Here is a 24,923-nt window from a genome sequence, read left to right on the forward strand (position 1 = left end):
GTGTAGGGAAAAACCCGGAGGACCCGGAGAAAAATCAAAGTGACCAGGAGGAGAACATGCAAACTCCGAATATACAGGCGGACACACAGCACCTGGCCCAAAAGTCTGCTCACTCTTTCCCATTCCGAGACATCTGCAAGTTGCCGGGTGGTAGGTGTCACGTTCACCGCTGAATCTCGGTACGCGCGAGCGGCTCGGCGTTAATTTTATTTATAGAGGCGTAGCGCTGCTGTTTTTAAAAGGCGTTGCCCTCACCGCAGAGAACCGTAGTGACACGACCGGCACTCTATGGAACAAAACTGTGCCACACGCCCTCCCGCATGGTCTTATGGGAGCCTCGGTATGTCTTCAGGTCAGAAGACGTACTTGAGTTTTTCTTACGGTTCCGTTTCGACGACGTATATGTACATCATGAAAATGAGAAAGGGTTATAGCCTATACGAGGGATCTTTGTGCTTTGGGGATGGGGGAGGAAGATGTGGGTGAGACTGGCACGGTGCCCGCACGCACCCTCTTTCCGAGTCGCGACGTGAAGTTGTGCATCACGAGGTGTGGGAATGCCTCGGACATCATGTCCACGTCCGGATGTCGTGCCGCATCACCACGCTCGAGAGTGTCAAGTACACCATGGCATCGTACCACGTGTCACATGAACAGCATGCCGGAAAGTTAGACACACCACAGGTGTCACACAGACTGTACTGGAGAGTTAAACACACTGCCCTTCCATCAGCGGCATCATACCATATCACACCACATACACAGTTAAGACACCACAATTCCCCGTCTGCAGCGTCATAATACACACCGCACATCGTACGCACAGCTAAATACACCTCCATCCCCCGTCTGTTGCACCGCATCACACACGTCACACCATGCATCACACCGGGGAGCGGAGTGGCTATCTCATTACACTACAAATCCGGTGACCTGACTTCGACTTCCGGTGTGTCCAAGCATCGACAGTGGGGAGACAAAAGGGGCCAGATGCGGTAATGACCACACCACCCACCCCGCCGTGTGCCCTGCCGGCCTTCGTAGGTCGCTCGACAAACAGCACTTGCCCTGACAGCCTGTTAAAGGCTACACGGGGGAGCTTTGTCGACTGCGGTGCGTGCGCGTGCCTGGCATACCGCGGTGCTCATGCAGGACGATGAAGTCGTTGACGGCGTTGGCGCAGCACGCCCACACCAGCGCCTGCAGCTTGTGGCCTCCGTGGTTCATCGGCTGAGCGTTCGGCAGGATCAGCTTCATCTCCTGCGGTGGTGGTGGGAGGGTGGTGGTGGTGTGGTAACATGACAGCAAGCGGTCACACGCCGAGTCCGCTCTTCCCACCGGCGTCCGTCCCGGCCACGCTGCTTTCGCCCCCCCCACTTCCCCGCCCCCCCACTGTATCCGACTCGGGTTGTGTTGTTTGTTTTTTCCATTGCGGAAGCCGAGCCGAGCCGTGCCGGTATACGGGGTAGCCAAACCCCGTGTTGGCACAACTGGGATGCACCATTGGAAAAACTTTACTATTTTTATTTTACCAGGTAAGGCCCACTGAGCTATGCAGCTCTTTTCCAGAAGCGACCTGGCCACAAATCATAGCTCAACTAAGTGGCTTATCGCCATGTGGAAATTTATAGCAGCCAAATACTCTTAAACGGACGTTGATTCTAAATGCGGAGGGAAAAACCGGAGGACCTGGAGAGAAATCCACGCGACTCCTCGGAAAGAGGCACGCAACTCCAAATATACAGCAGGCATCAGGGTCAGGATTGAACCTGCGACCTCCTGTATACCAGGTGAGGGAGTTAACATCTCGCCACAGTGGCGCCCCCAATGGTACATCTTTCCGTGACCACCGACCGTGCGTAGTGCTACAGTAGATACATTTTCGATGAATGGAAGGGATCGGTCATCGCGAAAATGCGGACTGAATCGCGAGGAATGAAGTTGACAAAAGCTGCATGCACCAAACCAAAGTGTCCAACGCTCCACCACTTACAACCCCCCCCCCCCACACAGCCTCCACCTTTCATCAACAACCAGATTTCTTCTGGTTAACTCAACGGATGCGAGTTGTCTCACACTGCACAAGCCCGATGATTGGTCGACACGACTCGTGTGAGGTGCAAGGAACTGATTCTAAAGCCGATAGAGAACACGTGTGTGTGTGCGGTAATTTAGCAGTTAGCATGCTGCCCCACAAACCTAGTGACCCGAGGTTTATTTCCGTTCATGGCCAACACCAGTGGCGATTATCTGAACTGGTCCTGGGCCTCCCCTAGATCAACTCAGCCTCAAACGAGTACCTAGTGCGGTGTTTAAACATCATTACCAGAGAGATAAAGGTGGCCAGTTGTGGTGCTAGCCACCTACACCCTCGCAAACAGCACCTGTCCCAAAAACCTGTTAAGGCTATATGGGGGACCTCTGTCTTTGCGCGCTTGTACACATGCAATACACGAGGACCCACATTCCTCGTGTGACCCCAAACCCTGTAGCCCCTGTGACCCCGTGCCCGCACCTTGATGAACTGCTTGAGGAGGGAGCTGGGGTCGCGTGAGGTCGTCGCCATGATGTGTGGGTCCTTCACGCCGGCTCAGCGGTACTCGTCATCCATGTGGCTGCTCACTCCTACTGACACGGGGGGGGGGGGGGGTGGATAGAAAGAGGTGGTAGATGGGGCAGGGGGGACGGAGAGGGTAGGTTATCATTTGCCATACTTCACCGTGCAGGTGAGTGAAGGTGTGTGTGTGGGTGGATGGATGGAAGGAGCGACCAGGAATGGTTGAGAATATCACTCTGCAGTGATCGCGTTGATTTTGTGTAGCGAGCTGAGCAATAATGAGACCTGGATGAGTCCCAATTGCAAGAGTGGGTGGGTGATATGGCAGGTGAGTGGGTAAATTGAGTAAAATGAGTGAGTGAATGAGTGCGTCAGTGCATGTTAAACCTCTTTGTTACAGCACGTAGCCAACCGTGGTAATCGGAAGTGTGACAAACTAACCACAAAAAGTAGTTCTCAAGAAATGAGTTTGTCAATCTAGACGATGATTTAAAAGTGCAAAGCTCCAGTGGCTTCCTAATATTGTAAGGAAGACCGCTCCAGAAGGAAGACTGCTCCAGAAGCACACGTTATGTGGTGACCACGGCCTTCATTTGACATTCCACCAAAATTTACGCCAGCCATCACACACACACGGCCGACTCTTTTTCCACGTTCACGCCACGGGATTTTTCAAAGTCCACTTGGGAAGCAATCGCCGTGCAGTATTTACGGTCAACGCAACTGCGGCATTAAACCCATTAAACCGGTGGGGGGGGGGGGGGGTTGAGGGCCCGCCGTTCTCGAACCGCGAACCTCCGCGGCAAAACACGGTGCCACCGCTTGGCAGGAAGGACCGACGGCGAGCCGGGGATGCGCGCCGACTCGGCGTGTCTAGCGGGCGGAGACGCGCGACGCTTATCCCTCTGCCTCGGGAGTCTCGCGGGAAGGAAGAGAGAGAGAGATGCGAGGAGACGTGATGGTGAGGGATGTGAGATCACCCTCCCCTCCCTGGTCGAACTCCACGGCCTTCTGGAGTTCAAGCGCCTCCCACCGCAGGTCCGTAGGCAGCACCAGGTTTTCTTCGGTGACGACGTCAGGGGGACAGGGGGCAGTGGGTGGGGGGCGGGCAGGGGAGAATTAACAAGGAAGAAAAATCATGCGCACGCATGGATTCATTCGGAAACGCTTTCCAACGCGCGGTTGTCTTCTCGCCTGTATTGTCAGACCGTCTTTTCCCATCTTAGTCCGTCTTGCGTGTCTCATTGTCTCTAGATCCGTCTCTAGTCTGTCTTGCGTGTCTCAACGTCTCTAGTCTGTCTCGCTGTCTCTCGTCTGTCTTGTCGTCGCGAGCCCATCTCTAGATCCGTCTCGCTGCCCGTTACCATCGAGCGCCCTCTTGAGCTGCGCCTTCTCCTCTACGAGGACCTTCTTGGCCTCCTGCGCCTTGCGGTAGAGGTACTCGCCGTGCAGTTGCGCCTCCTCAGCTGCACCACCAAACAAAGACAAAGATCCCCCATGTAGCCTTCGACAGGACTGTCGGGTGCAAGTGCTGTTAACGAGCAGCACCTTTGATACACGAAGGGGGGTAGGTGGCCAGCACCACATCCGGCCGCCTTAATTTCCCCAGTGGCGATGTTTACACAACGCACCAGGTACTCATTTGAGGCTGAGTTGACCAAGGGGAGGCCCAGGAACGGAATCGTCACCAGTGTTGGCCGTGAGCGGGAATTGAACTCGGGTCGCTGGGTTAGTAGTGCAGCGTAGTGCTAATCGCGAGACGACCATAAACAACAACCGCCATTCGCCACGAAGTGGTGGAGATGTCACCACGGCGCTCGTGCCAGGCTACGTGCAGGTTAAGGCCACATGAAGCGTCGAACGCCCGCTGGCAGCAGGAGGTCACAGACAGACAGACCCAGGTTGCCATTGGTTGCTTGACTGAGATGACTGGCCGATGCACCACCTGTGCCCCCTACTGTGCTACACTACCGCTCCAACCTACACAAACTCTCTTGTGCTATACTCTTTGGTTCTTTCGGTAAAGTCACATAGGCATAAAATATAAAATAAATTAAATCACGACGTTTCGGGCACAACACAAGCGTCCATCATCAGGTGGGACAAACCACAGCAAGAAACAATTGCCGACGTGGGCAAAAGAGCTGCTGTAAACAAGAGACTATATAGGTAAGAGAAGGGGGGAGGATCAGGGAGGAGAGATAGAGAGGGGGGGTATGAGGGGAGTGCTGAAGAGAGCGGGGCTGGGAGTGGGAAGCTTAAGAAATTAGAGATGCGGAAAGTTAAGGCAACACCATAAAGCAGTTAAGGTTTTACCTGGTTAATAACATTCTTCCAATGATTACTCAATTTGTATCCATCTTCTCGGTTGAAGTTATGTCTGTGTTTATATATCTGGATGGCTTGATGAACAAACCTTTGATAGTAGCCCGAAGGTTTGCAGAGCGGCACCACGATACTCCTAGCGACGTCGTTGATTAATGTCTGTAATTAATATCGATGGTGAATCTCTGTAATTAATATCGATGATTCGATTCCACGAGAACAGATTCCACAAGAATCGATTCCACAACTATTTTAGTAAAGCGAAGTACGCGATTCGATTCAAACGTGTTCGTTCCGGTCTCATCAGAATCGGTATTGATTCTGTGCTGGAGGAATCCAATGAGCTATAAAGCTCTTTGATCAAAGATGTGCCAGTAGGGGGCACGGGGTCATAACGTCACAACAAACAATACAAAAACGATAGGAGTGCAAAGGGAATGGTAGCAAACCACTAAAAATAGATGAAATAAACCATATAAGTTCATACTCTTTGGTTCTTTCGGTAAGAAGTCTCGCTCTCCGTTCCACCCACTACAACTGGCGTCAGAAGTAGCCAAATAGTAAGATGAATCGCTATAATGGAGACGCGAAGAAAAACTCGTACCAGGGCTCCAGTGGAAGAGGAGGACGACTCAACACCACTGGGGTTGGCAGCCCCGGAAGGGGGAGGAGAAGCGACGCCGGCCGAGCTGCTCACTGCCCGGCCGCCCGGCGGCTCACCACCGTCGGAGAGGGCGCTTCAGGTGGCTCACTCCCGCCTCGCCCAACTCCTGCACGCGGCGGCATCCATCCTCGACGAAATACATCGCGGGTTATAACCACAACAAATATAATCACAATCACTGCGACCATAATCGCCGTAACCACAAATATAATCATAACCACCAGCTACATAACCACAAGTATAAACACTACTGCCACAAATATAACCATAACCACCACAACCATAACAACCAACATAACCACCACAACAACCACAATGATGCTGATACACTCTCACACCATGTGGGTCCCCTTGTCTCCTTGTGTCTCCCTGTGGGTGAGTGGATGGGTTGGCGAGAGAGTCGGTGGGTTGGCAAGAGAGTCGGTGGGTTGGTGAGAGAGTGGGTGGGTGGCAGAGTGAGTGACCGGTGGCAGAGTGAGTGACCGGTGGCAGTGGGTGACCGGTGACTAAGTGGGTGGGTGGCAGTGGGTGACCGGTGACCAAGTGGGTGGGTGGCAGTGGGTGACCGGTGACGAAGTGGGTGAGAGAGTGGGTGGCCGAGTGGGTGGCTGAGTGAATTGGTGAGTGGATGAGTGCCAGAGTGGGTGGGTGAATGGCTGAGTGGGTGGGTGAGAATCAGTATGTTTTTGCTGGAGGAATCCGATGAGCTATGAAGCTCTTTTTCATAGATGCCCAGAGAGTGGCTGAGTGGGTGGCTGAGTGAGTGTCGGTGGGTGTGAGTGGGAATGAAATCTAACCTGCACCTCTGCATTGCAAATCCAGCGAGCTAACGCCCTGCGTGTGGTGGGGTAAAGTGTGGGCATGGCCACTTTGCTCCAACACGTCCGGACCAGCGTGGAAGAGTAGACCAAATACCTCTATATAGCGGCCTCTAGTGGATGCCTTTTCCAGCAGCAGGCGATTCGCCTCCACAACAAACCCGTCCCTCCAGGGATAAAAACACACGGCAGTCTGGGAGTGCCTCTCATCAGCTATGGCTCAACACGAGGGCCACTCTGGAGCCGGTTTCCACCGTCAGCGCCTCATCAGCAGCAGCAGCATGGCCGGGCTCTGCTTGAAGCAGCGCCGTGAACTCAGCAGGCGTCTAGGACGTGACGGCTGTGGGCCAGGCGCCTCCTCCTCTGTCTCCCCCCACCACCGCCGCCACTGCTGATGTGTGCACACCGCGCGAGGTTCTCACCTTCAGGCTGAGTCGACGTAGAGGAGGCCCAGCGAGCCGCCGCTTCAGAAGCTTTCGCGAGCCACTGACGGTGGCCGTGAGCGGGAAACCAAATCAGCCGCTCGCCACCCACAATCCACAGCGCGCGCCGCCTCCACTCGCCCCCTGCCTGACTGTAAGTAGCAGCGGGGGGAGGGGGGTGGGCAATGGGGGCGTGAGGGGGGGGGGTTTGAGGGGGAGCATGGGCGGGGGTTGCCAGGGGGGGCAAGGGGGGTCGCGAGGGGGGGGATGCTTGGGGGGGGGGGTTGTGAAGGGGGAGGGGCAGGGGGGGAAAGAGGGAGCATGGGGGAGGAGCTTAGGTGAGGGGGAGGAGCTAATGGCTATTACACCACGCCGCGTCTCGCGCCACGTGCTTCCCCTGGCAGTTTGGCCGTTATGCGTGGAACCGAGCTGTGGGTGAGTGGTGGCGGTGGTGGTGTGAGTCTTTCTACGTGAGTCTGTGTGTGAGTCTCTCTAAGTGAGTCTCTGTGTGAGTCTGTGTGCGTGTGTGTGGGTCTGTGTGAGTCTGTGTGTAGCAGTGACCCGGTCTCAAATGAGTACCTGGTGCGATGCGTAAACATCGCCACTGGGGAGACAAAGGCGGTCGGGCGTGGTGCTAACCACCCACCCCTTCGTTTACCGTGCCGGCCTTCATACGTACTGCTTGCTAACAGCACTTGCCCCTACAGCCTGTTAAGGCTCTATGAGGATCGTTGTCTTTGGTGTCCTGTATTAGCAGGAGGAGGAGTGGTGGTGTTAATGTTGGTGGTATTAGTGGTGGTGGTGTTAGTGATGGTGGTGTTAGTGGTGGTGTTTGTGGTCTTAATAATGGTGGTGTTGGTGTTAGTGATGGTGGTGTTAGTGGTGGTGGTTCGAGGTATTGTTGCTGGTGTTAGTGATGGTGGTGTTGGTGGTATTAGTGGTGGTCGTGTTAGTGATGGTGGTATTATTGGTGGTATTATTGGTGGTAGTGTTAGTGGTGGTGGTGTTAGTGGTGTTGGTGGTGGTGGAGTTGATGTTGGTGGTGGTGTTTTTAGGGTTCGTAGTGTTAGTGGTGGTGTTAGGAGTGGTGTTAGTGCTGGTGTTAGTTGTGGTGTTAGTTGAGGGGAGCGGTAGTGTAGCGGTTAACGTGCTGCGCTACAAACCTGGCGACCCGGGTTCGATTTCCGCTCACGGCCAACACCAGCAACGATTATCTGAACCGGTCCTGGGCCTCCCCTAGGTAAGCTCAGCCTCAAATGAATACCTGGTACGATGTGTAAACATCGCCGCTAGGGAGACAAAGGCGGCCAGGCGTGGTGTTAGCCACCCACCCCCTCGTGTGCCATGCCGACCTTTATAGGTGCTCGCTAGCAGAAATTGCCCCTACAGTATATTCAGGCTATACGGGGGATCTGTCTTTGTGAGTGATGGTGGTGTTAGTAGTGGTGTTAGTGGTGGTGCTAGTGGTGGTGTTTGTCGCGGTGTTGCTGGTGTCCGAACAAAGGAGCGACGCTCACAACAACGACCTTTGACCTGGGCGGCTGAAATGTAGCACGTTGGCAGTCATCTCAGTCAGTCAACTCTTGGCACCTGGGTCTGACCTGTGACCTGTCAGTGAGCCTTCAGCATTTCACGTGGTCTCAAAGTGCACCTGGCCTGGCATTTGCTGCTGCTTAGTGGCAAATGGCGGTCTTTGTTGTTTTTGTTGTGTTTCGTGTTGTGGGTGAGTGGTGAGGTTGTGAGTCTGTGATGATGATGATGTGAGTCCGTGTTGATGATGAGAGTCCGCATTGTGACATGACGCGTGTTTAGACATGAGTATTGTCGCACACCATCGGTTTTGTGTGACCCTCACCTGCGTCTCCCGCTCTCCACGCAGAGACCCGGACCGTGCGAGAAACGCAGTGAGCTCTGAGCACCCTACTCTGCAAGTTGCTGCCATGGAGGTACGTGTGGCTCTTCAACTCGTGTGGTAAAATATGGGTGGACGTGTGTTTTCCCCTCGACTTGTGCCTACCTGTCACCTACCTGTATACCTGGATGTGCTTCTCCTTGTCCGCCTGAGTATGTGTATGTCTATCAGAGTGTGTCTCCGAGATCCTGTTGGTGTGCCTGCCTGTCTACGCGTGAGCATTTACAGCACTATTATCTATCCACTGATGAATGAGAATGCCTTCCTCCCTGAGACCTTGCTACCCCTCAAATGCTGTGATGGAATAATCCGCCAAGCGCCGATTTTGTCGCACCATCTCTCTGGTGGCTCTCCTCTCCGATGTGTTTCCTTCCTTGGCTGCCGCTCCGTTATTATTCTTCACTATCAGCCATTGTTGTCCCTCCTTGCCATGGCTCGTCATGCCCGATCCCCAATCACTCTTTAACAATTTGAACAATCCCTGCGTGTGACCTCAAAATCCACGCATCTTTCATTGTTAATCCAAGCATGGCATCTGATATTGGCCAAATATTCCAATGCTGAGAAACGACAACATCTCGGCAGGACCCTCCTGAATGTGGAGCCCAGGATCTCAGAGATGCTGGCTCAGTGCTCGCCTTCTGCACTTGCTCCAACATCTTAATCAAGCCTATGTGGTGGACCTTTGTCTTTGTGTGTGTGTAGATGAGCCGAGCTGGAGAGGCTCGGAGTAACGACACGTCTTGCACCACGTGGAGTGCGCTGTCCTCAGACGGCACCGGCTCCATCTGTAGCAAATCGCCGAAAGGTAAGAACAGTAATGAGGGACGTCACAGTGGCCACGGTAAATAGTGGGACATCATGATGGCCATGTTGCATGGGGGACGTCACAGTGCCTTTGGTGTATGAGAGATTTTATGGTGATTGTATGGGTGATATCAAGATAGCAATGCTACATGGGGGACTTAATGGTAATCATGTTTTGATTTAAAGCTTTCGTGGCTGCAGGGATTCATATTCTTGGTTCTTTCGGTAAAATCACGTAGAAGGGCAACAATAAAATTATAAAAATATAAAACAATAAAAATCTCACAACGTTTCGACTGCAACACAAGTAATCATCATCAGGTGTGAAAACCACAGCAAGAACCACAGCAAGAAAAATTGAAATTTTCTTGCTGTGGTTTTCACACCTGATGATGATTGCTTGTGTTGCAGTCGAAACGTCGTGAGAATTGTATTATTTTATTATTTTATTGTTTCCCTTCTACGTGACTTTACCGAAAGAACCAAGAATATGGTAATCATGTTGCATTAGAGACTGCATCATGGTTGCCATGTTACATGGGGGACTTCATGGTGGCCATGTTGCATGGGGATAATTATCTGTGCTCTGGCCTCAGTACTGAAACAACATCAAACGCTTTCAGAATTGCTTCTGCGGCCATCTTGAATGCTCTTCCAATATTAGGAAACCACTGAAGCTATCCGCGTTTAAATCATCAAGTTTGACAACTAATATCTATACTCATTCGCTCTTTCGGTAATGTCACCTAGGTAGAAATAAAATAAAACAAATCACGACGTTTCTATCGCAACACAATCAATCTTCATCAGGTGGAACAACCACAGCAATAATAAAATGCTGAAGTAGGTGAGAGAGCTGCTGTGGCAAGAGGTTATCGGTAAGAAAGGGGGGAGGAGCAAGCGGGGGAGAGAGAGGGGAGCTGCGTGAGCGCTAGGGGGAGAAGAAGTGAGGCTGGGGGGGGACGTAGGCGGAGGTAGAAGTGGTAAGCTGAGTATGGGACATGGTGGGAAAGTAAATCTGAAAAATCTACTAGTACCTGGCGCGTGTGATGGAAACAACCACAACCAGTTAAGGCTTTACCTAGTTAATAACATCCATCGAATGATTGCTCAATTTGTATCCATCTTCTCGGTTGAAGTTATGTCTATGTTTGTATATCTGGATGGCTTCATGAAAAAACCTTTGATAGTTACCTGAAGGTTTGCAGAGTACCTTGGTCTCGGAAAAAAACAATATCACGCGAGCCCACAGCGTTATAACAATGGTCAGACACGGCAGAGGTATTGGTTCTGCGATGTTTCAGATCTGCCTTGTGTTCGCTAACACGGTCCGCGACATGTCAATTCGTTTTCCCAATGTAACTGCTACCGCAGGTACAACTCAGTTTGTCGACTCCAGGATATTGCATGTCAGGATGGGATTAGATCACGGATTTTGTGTACTGTATTGAATCGGACTTGGATCTTGTGTTTGTTTAAGATTTTGGAAATATTTTTGGTAACACCTGCTATGTATGGTAAAGTGATGGTCTTGATAGGCGTCTCAGTGGATTGTTTCTACATGGTTGGAGAAACAGCTTTGCGAATAATGCTGTCCCAGTACCCATTCATCTTAAGAGTCTGGTGTACGTGTTCCAGTTCACTGGCTTGGTGGTGTTGGTTGCAAATGCAGTGGCCCTATGGTGTAGTGGTTTGATGAGGGAATTCTTCTGCGCCGGATGGTGGTGGGAATTAGGTTTTAGATAGGTCTCTTCTCAAACAAAACATCCAGGAATTAGTAGCTTACCATCATTCTCCACTTCCATGGTGAATTTGATGGATGGGTGTATGGAATTTATGTTGTTGAGAAATTGATTCAATGTTGGCAGGCCATGTGGCCAAATGACGAAAGTGTGATCTACGTATCTCTTCCACAAGGAAGGACGTTGGGTGCATGTCTGGATGACATCAGTTTCAAATTTCTCCATGAAAACATTCGCTATCACTGGTGATAAGGGGGGACCCATGTGGGTACCTTCATTTTGTTTGTAGAAAGTACCATTCCTGGTGAAGTAAGTGCTGGTTCAGCGTTTCTACTGCTGCATGCATTTTTTTTCCGCCTGAGGACGACCGCTTGTGTTGCGATCGAAACGTCGTCATTTATTTTATTTTATCCATATGTGACTTTACCGAAAAAAACAAAGAGGAAGTGTTAGTAAGGCAGTTCCTAACCAAAGTTGGTACATCAGCATTCAGTCCATGTTGGACCAAGTCTTCAATTATTGCTAAGGTGTCAGGTACAGGAACCTTGGTGAACAGAAAGACTACATCAAAGCTGACGAGCAAATCATCTGGGGACAGTGAAATGCCTTTGATTAGAGAGATAAAGTGAGCTGAGTTTCATACTGCTGAGGTAGTCTTGCCCGTGAATGGAAGCAAGGTCTCAGACAGAAATTGGGCCAGTTTGTAGGGAGGTGAGTTGATAGTGGAAACGATGGGTCGAAGTGGAGTATCTTCTTTATGGATTTTTGGAAGACCATATAATCTGGGTGGTCTATTAGCAGAAGGTTTTAGGGAGAACTGCTTGAATGGTTCGATTAGAGAAGTCGAATTGGTAATGATATTGTTTGTTTTTAAAGCCAGGCAGTTGGTCGGATCTTTGTTGATTTTGGTGTAATTGCTATCATTAAGAAGGTCCTGGATTATGTTGCTGAATGTGGTTTTATCCATGACGACAGTAGCATTGCCCTTGTTGGCTGAGAGGATGACTTTGTCCTCTCTATTTTTTAATTTGGTGAGTTCAGAGCGCTCGTCCTTGCTGATGTTATTAATAGGATTCTTAGCATTTTTAAAGATGGTGGCAATTTTAAATCTTGCCACGTCTGTCGGGATGTGTCCCAAGCCTTTGAGGGCTACATCTACCTGGGTTTTTATATCATCCACTGGGATGTGTTTGAGGGTGACAGCAAAATTCAGCCCTCTAGCTAGTACCGATTTTAGGCTATCGGAGATTGTGCTGTTACTCTGATTAATAGCAGTCTTTTTTATGTGTGGATCTGGTTTCTTTTTTGACAAGTTATTGAATTTAGCAATAAGGTTAACCTTGCATTTGGAAGACATTGTTGTGGCAGAAGAAGCAGTCATGTTATCTACAAGGTTCCAATCAGATGCGGACATTTTATCTGTTAATGTTAAGTGTTATTGTAGGAGACATTTGTCTAAATTATCAAGTTCAAGCCGGAGTAGTTTTATCCTCTCTGAGATTAGAGAAAGGCTAGCTCTGAATAAGATCCGTTTAGAGTTGGGTTAAGTGACAGAAGCAGATGTGAGTTTAAATGTGGTCGGTATTATCTTGTTGTCACGGCATCTCTTCAGAAAGGTGAGTGACTCGATCATGTGAGCCTTCTTGTCTCGCAGTCTGTTAATGGTTCTAACAGATGTGTGGAACCTATTTGCGTGGTTAGTTTATTAACCTTCCCCCACACTGTTCATTAGCACCATTGGCTACATGCGGTGCAAAAGAATTTCAACATACATAGCTGGGATTGGCAAAAACATCCCAATCCTGAAATATTTACTCTATAAATTGCTCAAAAGTTTGGTTCACACACCTGTTGTTGTTATTCTCCTCGTGCCTACAGAAATCCTGGCTCACTTTGGCCCTCACTTGACCGACCGCGAAAAGCTGGAGCTCGCAGCCATGCAAGAAGTGTGGTACTTTGCACTCGACAACAAACCCAAGGGATGCAACAGGCATGGATATGATGACGACGAACGTAATTACATTCTGGTGAGGCTCACCACAAAACTACAGCCTTGGGGGCGGTCACAGGGCCCAGAGATAGCGGGGTTTGTGGCTTCTTATTATTGCACCTGAATTACCAACCAGGGCACACACCAACGCGCTTCAAAATCAGAATGTTTAATCCCGAGTAAAGCCCTTTTAGATAAGAAGCAATTTTTCAAGGGAATCTTCGCCAGCAGACAGTATCAAAGCATTCGACAATTACACCCACTCACACACTTACTCACCCACCCCCAGACGCACTCACTTGCTGACTCACTCACTCATTCACCCACTCAATCACTCACCGACCCACTCGCCCACTCACCAATGCACTCACCCGCACACATCTGAATCAGAAGTTTATTTCCCGAGTAAAGCCCATTGAGCTCAGAAGCTCTTTTTAAGGGTGACTCAGCCAGCAGACATCTGAGCATTCCAAATTATGGTTAAAATAACTTCATAATTCCAAGCAAATGTTTTTGTTAAAATTACATTCTCACTTCTTAAACGTTGTGATTTTAACAATAGTCAGTTTAAATGATTGTACCTTTTGTTCAGTTCCGACATGATCACCTCCACTACCGCTATGAGGTGCTCAAGATGATTGGGGAAGGAGGTCAAGGCCAGGTGATCCAGTGCCTTGACCACAAGAGGAACACCCTGGTAGCTGTAAAGATCCTGGTGTCACCGTCGAGGTAAGACTTCAGAGACGTGCCATCACGAGGCCGACGTTGTTAAGTCCATTGCCATGCAATGCGGTGGTGACACTCATGCTTCACAGCGAGAAGGGGGGCCTTGGTTCGGCTCCTGACTCGGGCACCATCGTGTGTGGAGTGTGTACCTTCTACCCCTGTTCTGCATCGGTTCCTTCTAGGTACTCTGGTTTTTCGTCTCTAAAGCTTAAAATACATACACACACAGTGTGAACTGGTATCGGCCAAAACATCCCATTGCTACAAGATTACCTCCACATTACAGTAAGTCATCATTTAATGCTGTAGATACATTCATGAAAAGTTCCGCGTTAAGCGAAAAAGCATTGAGCGAAAAGAATCTCTCCATAAATAATGTAACAATAAAGTTTGGCGAGATGCAATGTATGCATACACTGTGAGATGATGAGACCAATAACTGAGGCTATGCTATAGTAATAGGTTTTACCCTTTTAACTGGCACAAAAACTGACACCTTCTTTGGTTCTTTCGGTAATGTCACGTAGAATGAGAATAAAATAATAAAATAATACAATAAAATTCTCACGACGTTTCGGCCACAATGCAAGCGGCCGTCTTCAGGTGAAAGTTACAGACCTGTCGGGACGACAGAGCTCAACACACCCGAGACGGCTTTTCTTAGAGCTTAGTCTCCACTGGTGTTGGACCAGAAGAGTGGAGACTAGGCTCTAAGAAAAGCCGTCTCGGGTGTGGACCAATCAAATTCAAGGACAGTGCATATTATTATCAGAGTTGTCTCTTTTGTTTGCATTTTAACTGCTTGTGTTGTGGTTATTGCAAACATGATGCCTTGAATAAAGGTGTCAGTTTTTGTGCCAGTTAAAAGGGTAAAACCTATTACTATATCTTGTTACTGGCAAAGGAGGTCTCATAATGAGGCTATGCTGTCACGTTACTTTTATCATTCCGAGTACTGTATCATACCGCTCAACAGTGCAGCTCAAAAAAGTATTTTGTTGTCGACTACTCACAAACCACGTCATGATGGGCTTATTCCGTGTTATAATGGGTGCGTATCTTCTTAGAATGTGCGTGTTCCATGTTGTAATGGTCGCGTTTCTTGTTACAACGGACACATTCTGCATTGTGTAAAAAGTGTTGAAGAACCACGTTATAACGAAAACGCGTTGTTTTAACGGGCGTTTGCATTTAGTTTTCCCGAATGACCAATCCGATTTGAATGGCTCTTCACCTTCAAATCCTATTGGGTACCCTACGCCAGCTCCTGCGCCCCGTATGGTACCAATGAGAGTCGAGAACGCTACTCTAGCTCACAATGCCGTTAGACCTGGTGAAAGTATATTTAATTATTAATTCTGAATAGCATTTGCCTCTGGGTGTCCCTTAAGCAAGTGTAAGTTATTAATTTGTGGACTTCCTCTGCGCAGCTCCAAGGAAGAAACATTGCAGAGGATGGAGCTCCAGATAGCTCTGGAACTTCAGAGTGAGGACAGCAATGAAGATTACAACGTCATCAAAGTCCTAAACAGCTTTGATTTCAGGGGACACCACTGCCTTGTCCTGGAGCTGTTGAAGTATGTACCGCGTGTTCCATCTCCCCCTCCCTCCGCTAATAGCGTGGTTAACTGATTAACTAAACAAACTTTTTTTGTTTTCGTGGGAAAGTCCACTGACCTATTAGTTATTTTTTTGTTTAAGCGACCTGCCCACAAATGATAGCTTAACAAAGTAACTTATCACGTGGAAATGTATAGCAGCCAAATACTACGAATGCATGTCGATTCGAAATGTGGAGGGGAAAACCAGAGGACCTACAGAATAATCCACATGATCACAGGGAGAACATGCAAACTCCAAATGTACATGCGTCAGGTTCGGGATCAAACCCCACGACCTTACCAGGCGGAGTTGTTATCTTCTCCCCATGGATAACCCTCTACCACCTGGCAAAAATTCCAATGAAATCAAGTTGTCAAGTGGGCAAATGAGCCAACTAATTTGGTTTATCGACAAACCAACGACCTGAACCTACACTGAACTATGACTCTGAATATTGGTCGTGAACATGCACGAACAATATTAAGATTGTTGTTAGCAGAATCAGCACAGCATTTAAGGAGATGACACTGACACTGTGTTGGTGTTGTTTCTGCTTTTGTCTCTCTCACAGGGAGAGCCTTTATGATGTGATGAGAGAATCGGGGTTCCGGTTGGACATGGAAATGGTGAAAAGTTATACCAGGGGAATCCTCATGTTCCTGTCCCACATCTCTTCCAGGAACATAGTTCACGCGGACATCAAGCCAGTGAGTGGACACAGCATTCAGTATGATTTTGTTGCAGAGGCGTATTGTTAGTAGGGAATCGTTCCACGGAGAAAACCGGCCACATTAGTCACAAGGTCTATGCGTTCGCTGTTTCCATCTAACTGGAAGGAGGCAGGGTCATTGTACCCCTGGTGAAGATAATGCAGTATGAATTAAACTGTAGTGTAGAGTCGTGTCGGTATTGGGGACTCACCATAGACAAAACCGGCAACGTTGATCACAGCGTTGCCCCAGTCCTTCGGAGACAGAAACTGGAGCAAATAAAGACTATTTCCTAAGTGTGCCAAACGTGTATTTTGACCTGACAGCTGCCCGTTGTCGGCTTCCACACTGCGAATGGAAAACTTCCGAAGACAAACGCGCGGTGGATAGCGTCATGGAATACGCGAGCTCTCATGTGTAGCTTTTGGTCCGTAACCCGTTAAAGGGCACTCTTGCAGCTGTGAGCTCAATGCACTCTCCTGTCAGAGGAACCATGATCAGTTGTCAATAGAGCTGCCCTCCTTTACTTCGATGGTCCCTTAGAGTGCTTTGAACATGAGCCTCAAATCAAATCTCTTTTCTAGATGCAATTGAAAGGGGCAACCCCCAGTAATAGCTGTCAACAAACATCAAATGTTGCACTTGACTGACGCTCGTTGACGGCACTACGCCTCGTCTAGTTCCCCTGTTTAGCGTAGGTGGTGGTACGGTGATCGTTCCACTGCTGGCTGAATGTTATCGGCATAACCTCTGCATTTGAATTCATTCTGCCCCTTCTCCTGCAGGAAAATGTTCTCATCAAGGACACCGTGACCGGCACTGTGAGGGTCACGGACTTTGGCACGAGCTTTTTTGTGGAAAGTCAACGTGAGTGACCTCTCCTGGGTGTGTGAGCGTCTGCGTGTGGGTGTTTGTCTGATTGTGGATATGTGTGAGTATCTGCATCTCTGTACATGTGACTGTTCATGTGTGTGATGAAGATGCTGTTTAAGAAACAGTGAGTACACAAACACATATATGTGTTGTTCTTGTGATTGGTGTGCAGCTATGAATGTTGGTGGGACTCTGGAATACTCGGCTCCGGAGCTGCACTTGGGCTACAGCTTGACCTGTGGCGTAGACATGTGGGCGCTGGGTTGCACGGTGGCGGAGTTGGCGACGGGCAGGCAATTATTTCAGTCCGACAGTGACAAAGATTACCTCCCGCGCTGCATTGAGGTATTTCCCACTGGGCGTCCATCCGCTCGTGATGCCCCTCTCTTTCCTTGGAGTCGTGGGTTTTGGGGGTGGCAGGAGGGGAGGTGGCCACTTAGTGATCTGGCGAATAGCGGCCGTCGTATGTTGTGTATGAGTGTACACGTGTCCATCTTGTACGTGTGAGGGGAGCAGTAGTGTAGCGGTTAGCATGCTGCGCTCATGGCCCACACTAGTGATGATTATCTGAACCGGTCCTGGGCCTCCCTTAGTTAGACTCAGCCTTAAATGAGTACCTAGTGCAGTGTGTAAAATACCTGGGTCAATGTGGCCCACCACCCCCTGTCTCTATGTGCCATAATGCTTGCCCTCAACAAGCGCTGCTGCTGTTGTTACGCTATACTAACAGCACTTGCCCCTACAGTCAGCTGAGGATACACGGGTGACCTTTGTCTTTGTCTCAACCATGTGCAGATTCTGGGAATGCCTCCACGATACATGGTGAATTCAGCTCCCGACAGAAGGCAGTTTTTTGGTGAGTTAAAGGGTGGTGCGAGTGACGGACCGGATTCAGTTTTAAGAAGAGGCCTGCGGCTGTTGTTATTTTTTTGGTGGGAGGGGGGGGGGAATGGCCTCTTTTTATTTTAAATTCCTTGGGTGAGTGGGTGGGTAAGTCGGTGTGTGGGCAAGTAGGTTGTAGGGTAAGTGGGCGAATTGGTCAGTGGGTAAGCGGGTGGGCGGGTGAGTGGGAGGTGGTTCGGTGATTGGGTAGGTGAGTGAGTGATTGTGTAGGTGGAAGAGTGGGTGGGTGGGTGAGTAGGTTGATGGATGGGTCGGTAAGTGGGTAAGTAGGTGACGTGGTGGTTGGTGACTGCATCTGTCCCGCTGTGCATGGCTCCCGCAGACCGTCAAGGGAAGATGTTGTGCCCAGGCAAGAAAAGGGTACCGGGGAGCTTCCCACTTGAAAGTGTGCTCAAAAGCCACGACCCGGCGTTTGTGGAATTCGTCAGCTTCTGTCTGCGGTAAGACACACCCACCACCCCCTCCCAATGAGGATCCCCCCCCCTCCAATTGATCGGTGATCACTCTCCACCGATCGCCAGGAAAATGTGGAGCTGAGTGGGACTGCCGATGTGCAGTACCACCGGTGTCAAGATCGCCCTCTGTGGAGGATGGGGAGGTCCGTGCAAGATGCTGCTGGCCAATGCGATGCTCGGGGCATTTTTAGTCTACTGGGCATCAGAGGATTGCCACTGTTCCTGCTGCTTCCGCTGCTGCCGTGCATTCCTGACCTTGTAGGAGAAGGGAAGCAACTTCAATGCTCTCACCACACTTCTCTCACTACGTGTGGCGCGTGTGTCTCCCACGCGTCTCTCAACAGATGGGTTCCGGATTCTCGTATGACGCCAGCGCAGGCGCTGGATCACAGCTGGCTCCGGACCGCGGCCACCAGCACCACCAGCAATGCCACCACCACTGCTACTCCTGGCCGTGTCCAGTGCTTTGGAGCTGCTGAACGACGGTAACCCACATTCTGCTGACCAATTTTCAAGGCAGTCCATAGAGAGGTGTGGGGCCCAGGGCAAGTCACAACTCCCACATGGAGAAAGTGGCCCAAGTATGGGCATCAAACCCAGGTCCCTCTTTGGCTGTGAGTTCCAGCCCTGCCGCCCACAAACTAACACACGGAGAGTTCAAATCTCACCTGTACATTCGGTTATATACGGATGTATTTTTATAATTGCTTTCTGGGTGAGGACAAATAATGAAGTGGCCATATCTTTGCCATGTAGGTAACCCTTCATCCACTGTGACATCGCCAGCTCCCCCCCTCCCCCCCGATGGTGGGGGAGGGGATGGCTGCGATCTCTGCTGCAGCAGTAAGTTGGAACAATGTCGTGCGCATATCTTCACAGAGCGGAGCCGGCGCTGCCCCCATTCTCTTTGCTCGCCTGGGCCTCTGATTGGAGGCTGAAGGTTGTGGAGGAAGAGGAAACCCAGGTGGAGGAGCTGGTGTTGCAGGAGGAAGAGACCCTGGTGGAGGAGCTGGTGGTGCAAGAGGAGGAGACTCTGGTGGAAGAGCTGGTGGTGCAGGAGGAGGAGACCTTGGTTGAGGAGCTGGTTTTGCAGGAGGAGGAGGCCTTGGTGGAGGAGCTGGTTTTGCAGGAGGAGGAGACCTTAGTGGAGGAGCTGGTTTTGCCAGAGGAGGAGACTCTGGTGGAGGAGCTGGTGGTGCAGGAGGAGGACACCCTGGTGGAGGAGATCGTTGTGGAAGAGATGGTGGTGGAGGAGAAGGAGAAAACAAGGAAAGAGGATCAAGTGATGGTGATGCAGGAGAAGAGGAAGCCAGGGGGCCTGGCCCGCATGGGGAGAGTCATCCGCTCACTCCTCCGACGCGTGCTGCTGTGTGGTGGCCGGTCCACCGCACAGTAGAGATGGAGGTGGTCGTTGATCGGTCTGATCCATGACCACTATCACCACACCTACCACACACACCCTGTACCCACCCACCCCGTGACACCCACCACACTCCACACACACCCTGCACCCACCCACCCCGTGACACCCACCATCCACCACACTCCACACACACCCTGCACCCACCCCATGACACCCGCCACACTCCACACACACCCTGCACCTACCCACACTGTGACACCCACCACCCACCACACTCCACACACACCCTGCACCCACCCACCCCGTGACACCCACCATCCACCACACTCCACACACACACCCTGCACCCACCCACCCCGTGACACCCGCCACCCACCACACTCCACACACACACCCTGCACCCACCCACCCCGTGGCACCAACCACCCATCACACACCACACACACCCTGCACCCATCCACCCCGTGACACCCACCATCCACCACATTCCACACACACCCTGCACCCACCCACACCGTGACACCCATCACCCACCACACACCCTGCACCCACCCACCCCGTGACACCCACCACACTCCACACACCCTGCAACCACCCACACCGTTACACCCACCACACACCACACTCCACACACCCTGCACCCACCCACCCCGTGACACCCACCACACTCCACACACCACACACCCTGCACCCACCCACCCCGTGACACCCGCCACCCACCACACTCCACACACACACCCTGCACCCACCCACCCCGTGGCACCAACCACCCATCACACACCACTCACACCCTGCACCCATCCACCCCGTGACACCCACCATCCACCACATTCCACACACACCCTGCACCCACCCACCCCGTGACACCCATCACCCACCACACACCCTGCACCCACCCACCCCGTGACACCCACCACACTCCACACACCCTGTACCCACCCACGCCGTGACACCCACCACACACCACACTCCAAACACCCTGCACCCACCCACCCCGTGACACCCACCACACTCCACACACCACACACCCTGCAACCACCCACCCCGTGACACCCACCACACACCACACACCCTGCACCCACCCACCCCATGACACCCACCACCCACCACACTCCACACACACCCTGCACCCACCCACCCCGTGACACCCATCACCCACCACATACCCTGCACCCACCCACCCCGTGACACGCACCACCCACCACACTCCACACACCCTGCACCCACTCACCCTGTGACACCAACCACACTCCACACACACCCTGCACCCACCCCGTGACACCCACCAGCCACCACACTCCACACACCCCCTGCACCCACCCACTCCGTGACACCCACCACCCACCACACTCCACACACACCCTGCACCCACCTACCCCGTGACAACCACCACACACCACACTCCACACAAAGGGTTAAGGGTTTTGAGGGTTACGTGTTTAAAGGATTAGGGGTGGAGAGATCTAGGGGTTTATAGAATTATGGTTTTAACAGTAAAGGGGTATAGAGTGTTAGGGGGTTTGGGATTTTTTGTTGTATTTGGGTTATCGTTTCAAAAGGTGAGGAGTTTAGATGGATAGGGTTTTATGGGTAAATCGGTTTAAAGGGTTAGGGATTTAGAGGATTATAAGTTAAGGGTTTAGAGGTTTACAGGGTGATGGGTTTAGGGGTTTAGAGGGTTAGGTATTTAGAGGGTGTGTGGTTTAGAGGTTTAGGGGTTTAGAGGCTGAGGGTTTTAAGGGTAAAATGTTTTAGAGGTTTAGCGGTTTAGAAGGTGATTAGCTTAGAGGGTTAGGGTTTTAGAGGGGTACAGTTTAGAAGGTTATGGGTTTATAGGGTTATAATTGTAAGGAGTTTGGTGTCCTGAGGTTTAGACGGTTTATGGGTTTCGATTGTTAAAGGGTTAGTGGTTTAGAGGGCTTGGAGTTTATAAGGTTACGTGTTAAGGGTTTAGAGGTTTTTTAGGGGATAAGCGTCTTCGATGTTAAGGGGGTTTCTAGGGTTATGGTGTTTAGGGGTTGAGCGTTTTAGGGGTTGAGGATTTTAAGGGTTAGGGGTTTAGAGGGTTGGTGTTTAGAGGGTTAGGGGTGCAGAGATCTAGGGCTTTTGAGAATTCGGATTTTAACGGTAAAGCGGTTTAGAGTGTTAGGGGGTTTGGGGTTTCAGGGTATTTGGGTTCTGGTTTCAAAGGGTGAGGAGTTTAGAAAGGATTTGATTTAATGGGTAAAGGCGTTTAGAGGGTTTGGAATTTAGAGGATTATAAGTTGAGCCGTTTAGAGGTTTACAGGGTTATGGGTTTAGGGGTTTAGAGGTTTAGGGGGTTAGAGGGTGAAGGTTTTAAGGATAAAGGGGTTTAGAGTGTTATGGGTTTCGAGAAGTAGCTGTTTAATGGGTTTATGGGTTTCGATTGTTATAGGTTAAGTGGTTTAGAGGGTTAGGAGCTTAGAAGTTTCGGGGTGTTTCGGTGATAAGGGGTTTCGTGGTTTATAGACTTCGAGGGTTTAGGGGTTGAGAGTGTTAGCGCTTGAGGGGATTCAAGGGTTAGGGGTTTAGAGGGTTAGGGTTTTAAGGTTAAAGGGCTTTATAGTGTTAGGTGTTTAGAGGATTGGGCTATTAGTGGTGTAGGAGTTTAGAGGGTGAGGGGTTTAGCAGGTTAGGTGCCGAGAGGGTTACGGTTTTAGGGGTTGCGGAGTTTAGAGGGTTTGGTGTTTAGACAGTTAGAGTTTTGGGGGTTTATGGGTGGGGTTTTCGAGGGAGAGGTTTTTAGACAGTTAGGGTTTTAAGGGTAAGGTCGTTTAGAGGATTAGGTGTTTAGAATGTTAGAGTTTAGAAGATTTTGGGGTAAAGAGGGTTGGGGGTTTAGAGAGTTAGGTGTTTAGAGATGTATGGGTTTCGATTGTTAGAGGTTGAATGGTTTAGATGGTTAGGAGTTTAGGAGGTTATAATTGTATGTGTTTAGGGGTTTAGAGGTATGGGGGTTTTGAGGGTTAGGGGTTTATAGGGTAATGGGGTTTAGCGGTTTAGAGGGTTATGGGTTTTGGGATTTGGGAGTTTAGAGGGTTTAACACCAAGACTTTGACAACTAATATTATCCATACTAAAGGTGTTTTGGATTTCTCTCCGACACTTAATGGCACTTTTTTATTGTCATGACAAACTTTACTAATTGGCTGTGTCGGGTGGTGTCTGGTTTAACGACACATTTATATTTACACGATCTAACCCGAAAATATATTTATTATGGATTTAGAGGGTTAGGGGCTTAGAGTGTTATGTGTTTAGAGGGTTAGCGTTTTAGGGGTATAGGTGTTTTAAGGGTTAGGTGTCTTGAGGGTTAGTTCTTTAGAGGGTATGGGTGTTAAATGTAGATTTGAAGTTTTCGTGACTGCAGGGATCCATATTCTTTGGTTCTTTCGGTAAAGTGACATAGATAGAAATAAAATAAAACAAATCGCGACGTTTTCATCGCAACACAAGCGATCTTCATCAGGTGGGACAAAACACAAGCGATCTTCATCAGGTGGGACAACCACAGCAAGAAATGCTGAAGTCGGCGGGAGAGCTGCCATGGCAAGAGGTTATATAGTTAAGAGAGAGGGGAAGAGGCAAGGGGACAGAGAGAAAAGGGGGGGGTGTGGGGTAGGAAAAGGGGGGGGGCACGTAAGCGCTAGGGGAAGAGGACGTTAGGCTGGTGGGGGGACATGGGCGGGGCAGCAGTAAAACCGGCAGGTAATGATGGAAACAACAACACAAGTTAAGGCATTACCTGATTGATAACATCCTTCCAGTGATTGTTTAATTTGTATCCATCTTCTCGGTTGAAGTTTTGTCTATACCCTGGAGTCTACAAACTGAGTTGTAACTTCGGCCGCAGTTACGTTGGAGAAATAAAACGACACGTCTCGGACCGTGTTCGCGAACACAAGGCGGATCTGAAACATGGCAAACCAATACCTCTGCCGTAGTGGCCATTGTTATAACGCTGTGGGCTCGCATGATATTGTTATTTTCGGAGGCCAAGGACAAAACTTCAATCGAGAAGATGGATACAAATTAAACAATCACTGGAAGGATGTTATCAACCAGGTAATGCCTTAACTTGTGTTGTTGTTTCCATCGTTACCTGCCGATTACTGCTAGCCCCGCCCACGTCCCCCCACCCCAGCCTCACGTCCTCTTCTCCTAGCGCTCACGCGGCCCCCCTTCCTCTCCCTACCCCACACTCTCCCCTCTCTCTCTCCCCCCTTGCCTCCGCCCCCATCTCATACCTGTATAACCTCTTGCCACGGCAGCTCTCCCGCCGACTTCAGCATTTTCTTGCTGTGGTTGTCCCACCTGAAAATATCACTTATGTTGCGATCGAAACGTCGTGATTTGTTTAATTTTATTTAATTTATACCTACGTGACTTTACTGAAAGAACCAAAGAGTATGGATTCCTGCAGTCACGAAAGCTTCAAATAAAGATTAAAATAGTTTAGTTTAATTTGTTTATTTTTGAACAGTTTGTCTTTCCTGTCATTTTTTGTATTTTTTTAGTTATGTTCTGACCTGCCCGATTGGACAGCTGTGAAAACAGATCTTTGTAGCTCATCGATTTCATCCAGTGTAAATAAATATTCAGATTTAAATTTTATTGACCTCTGTGCGAGTCTATGGATTTCTGAGTTTGTGGGCCTCTGTGAGTGTATGGGTCTCTGTCTGAGTCTATGGATCCCTGTGTCAGTATATAGGGTCGCCGTATGAGTCTGAGTGTCTGAAGGAATGTATGGGTCTCTGTTGGAGTCTATGGGTTTCTGGTTCTGGGTCTGAGTGGGAATCTATGGTTCTCTGAGTATGGTTGTTTGTGCGAGTCTTAAGTGCACAAACTGAACTTAAAAAGGGCATTGAGGGGTGCGGAATCCAAGTTGACTATTAAGCTCCCCGCAGTGCAAGCCAGCTCTCTAGTCGTGTCATCATACAGCCCCTGTAATTCTTTATAATAATAATTAGACTTACTCCAGGAAAGCCACGCTGAGTCATAGTAAGGTCCTGAATTTGTTTTTTATTGTAAGA

At 49.9% G+C, this 24,923-nt stretch overlaps 1 pseudogene; it reads right to left on the reverse strand.

Annotated features, from left to right (window-relative positions):
- Positions 1–229: 229 nt before the first annotated feature.
- Positions 230–24,923, reverse strand: part of LOC142925652 (U3 small nucleolar ribonucleoprotein IMP4-like) — a 31,814-nt pseudogene continuing 7,120 nt past the window's right edge.

The sequence above is a fragment of the Petromyzon marinus genome, chromosome 22 (genome assembly GCF_048934315.1).
Source record: "Petromyzon marinus isolate PM22_M1 ecotype Great Lakes invasive population chromosome 22, UKy_Petmar_22M1.pri1.0, whole genome shotgun sequence".
Taxonomy (NCBI): domain Eukaryota; kingdom Metazoa; phylum Chordata; class Hyperoartia; order Petromyzontiformes; family Petromyzontidae; genus Petromyzon; species Petromyzon marinus.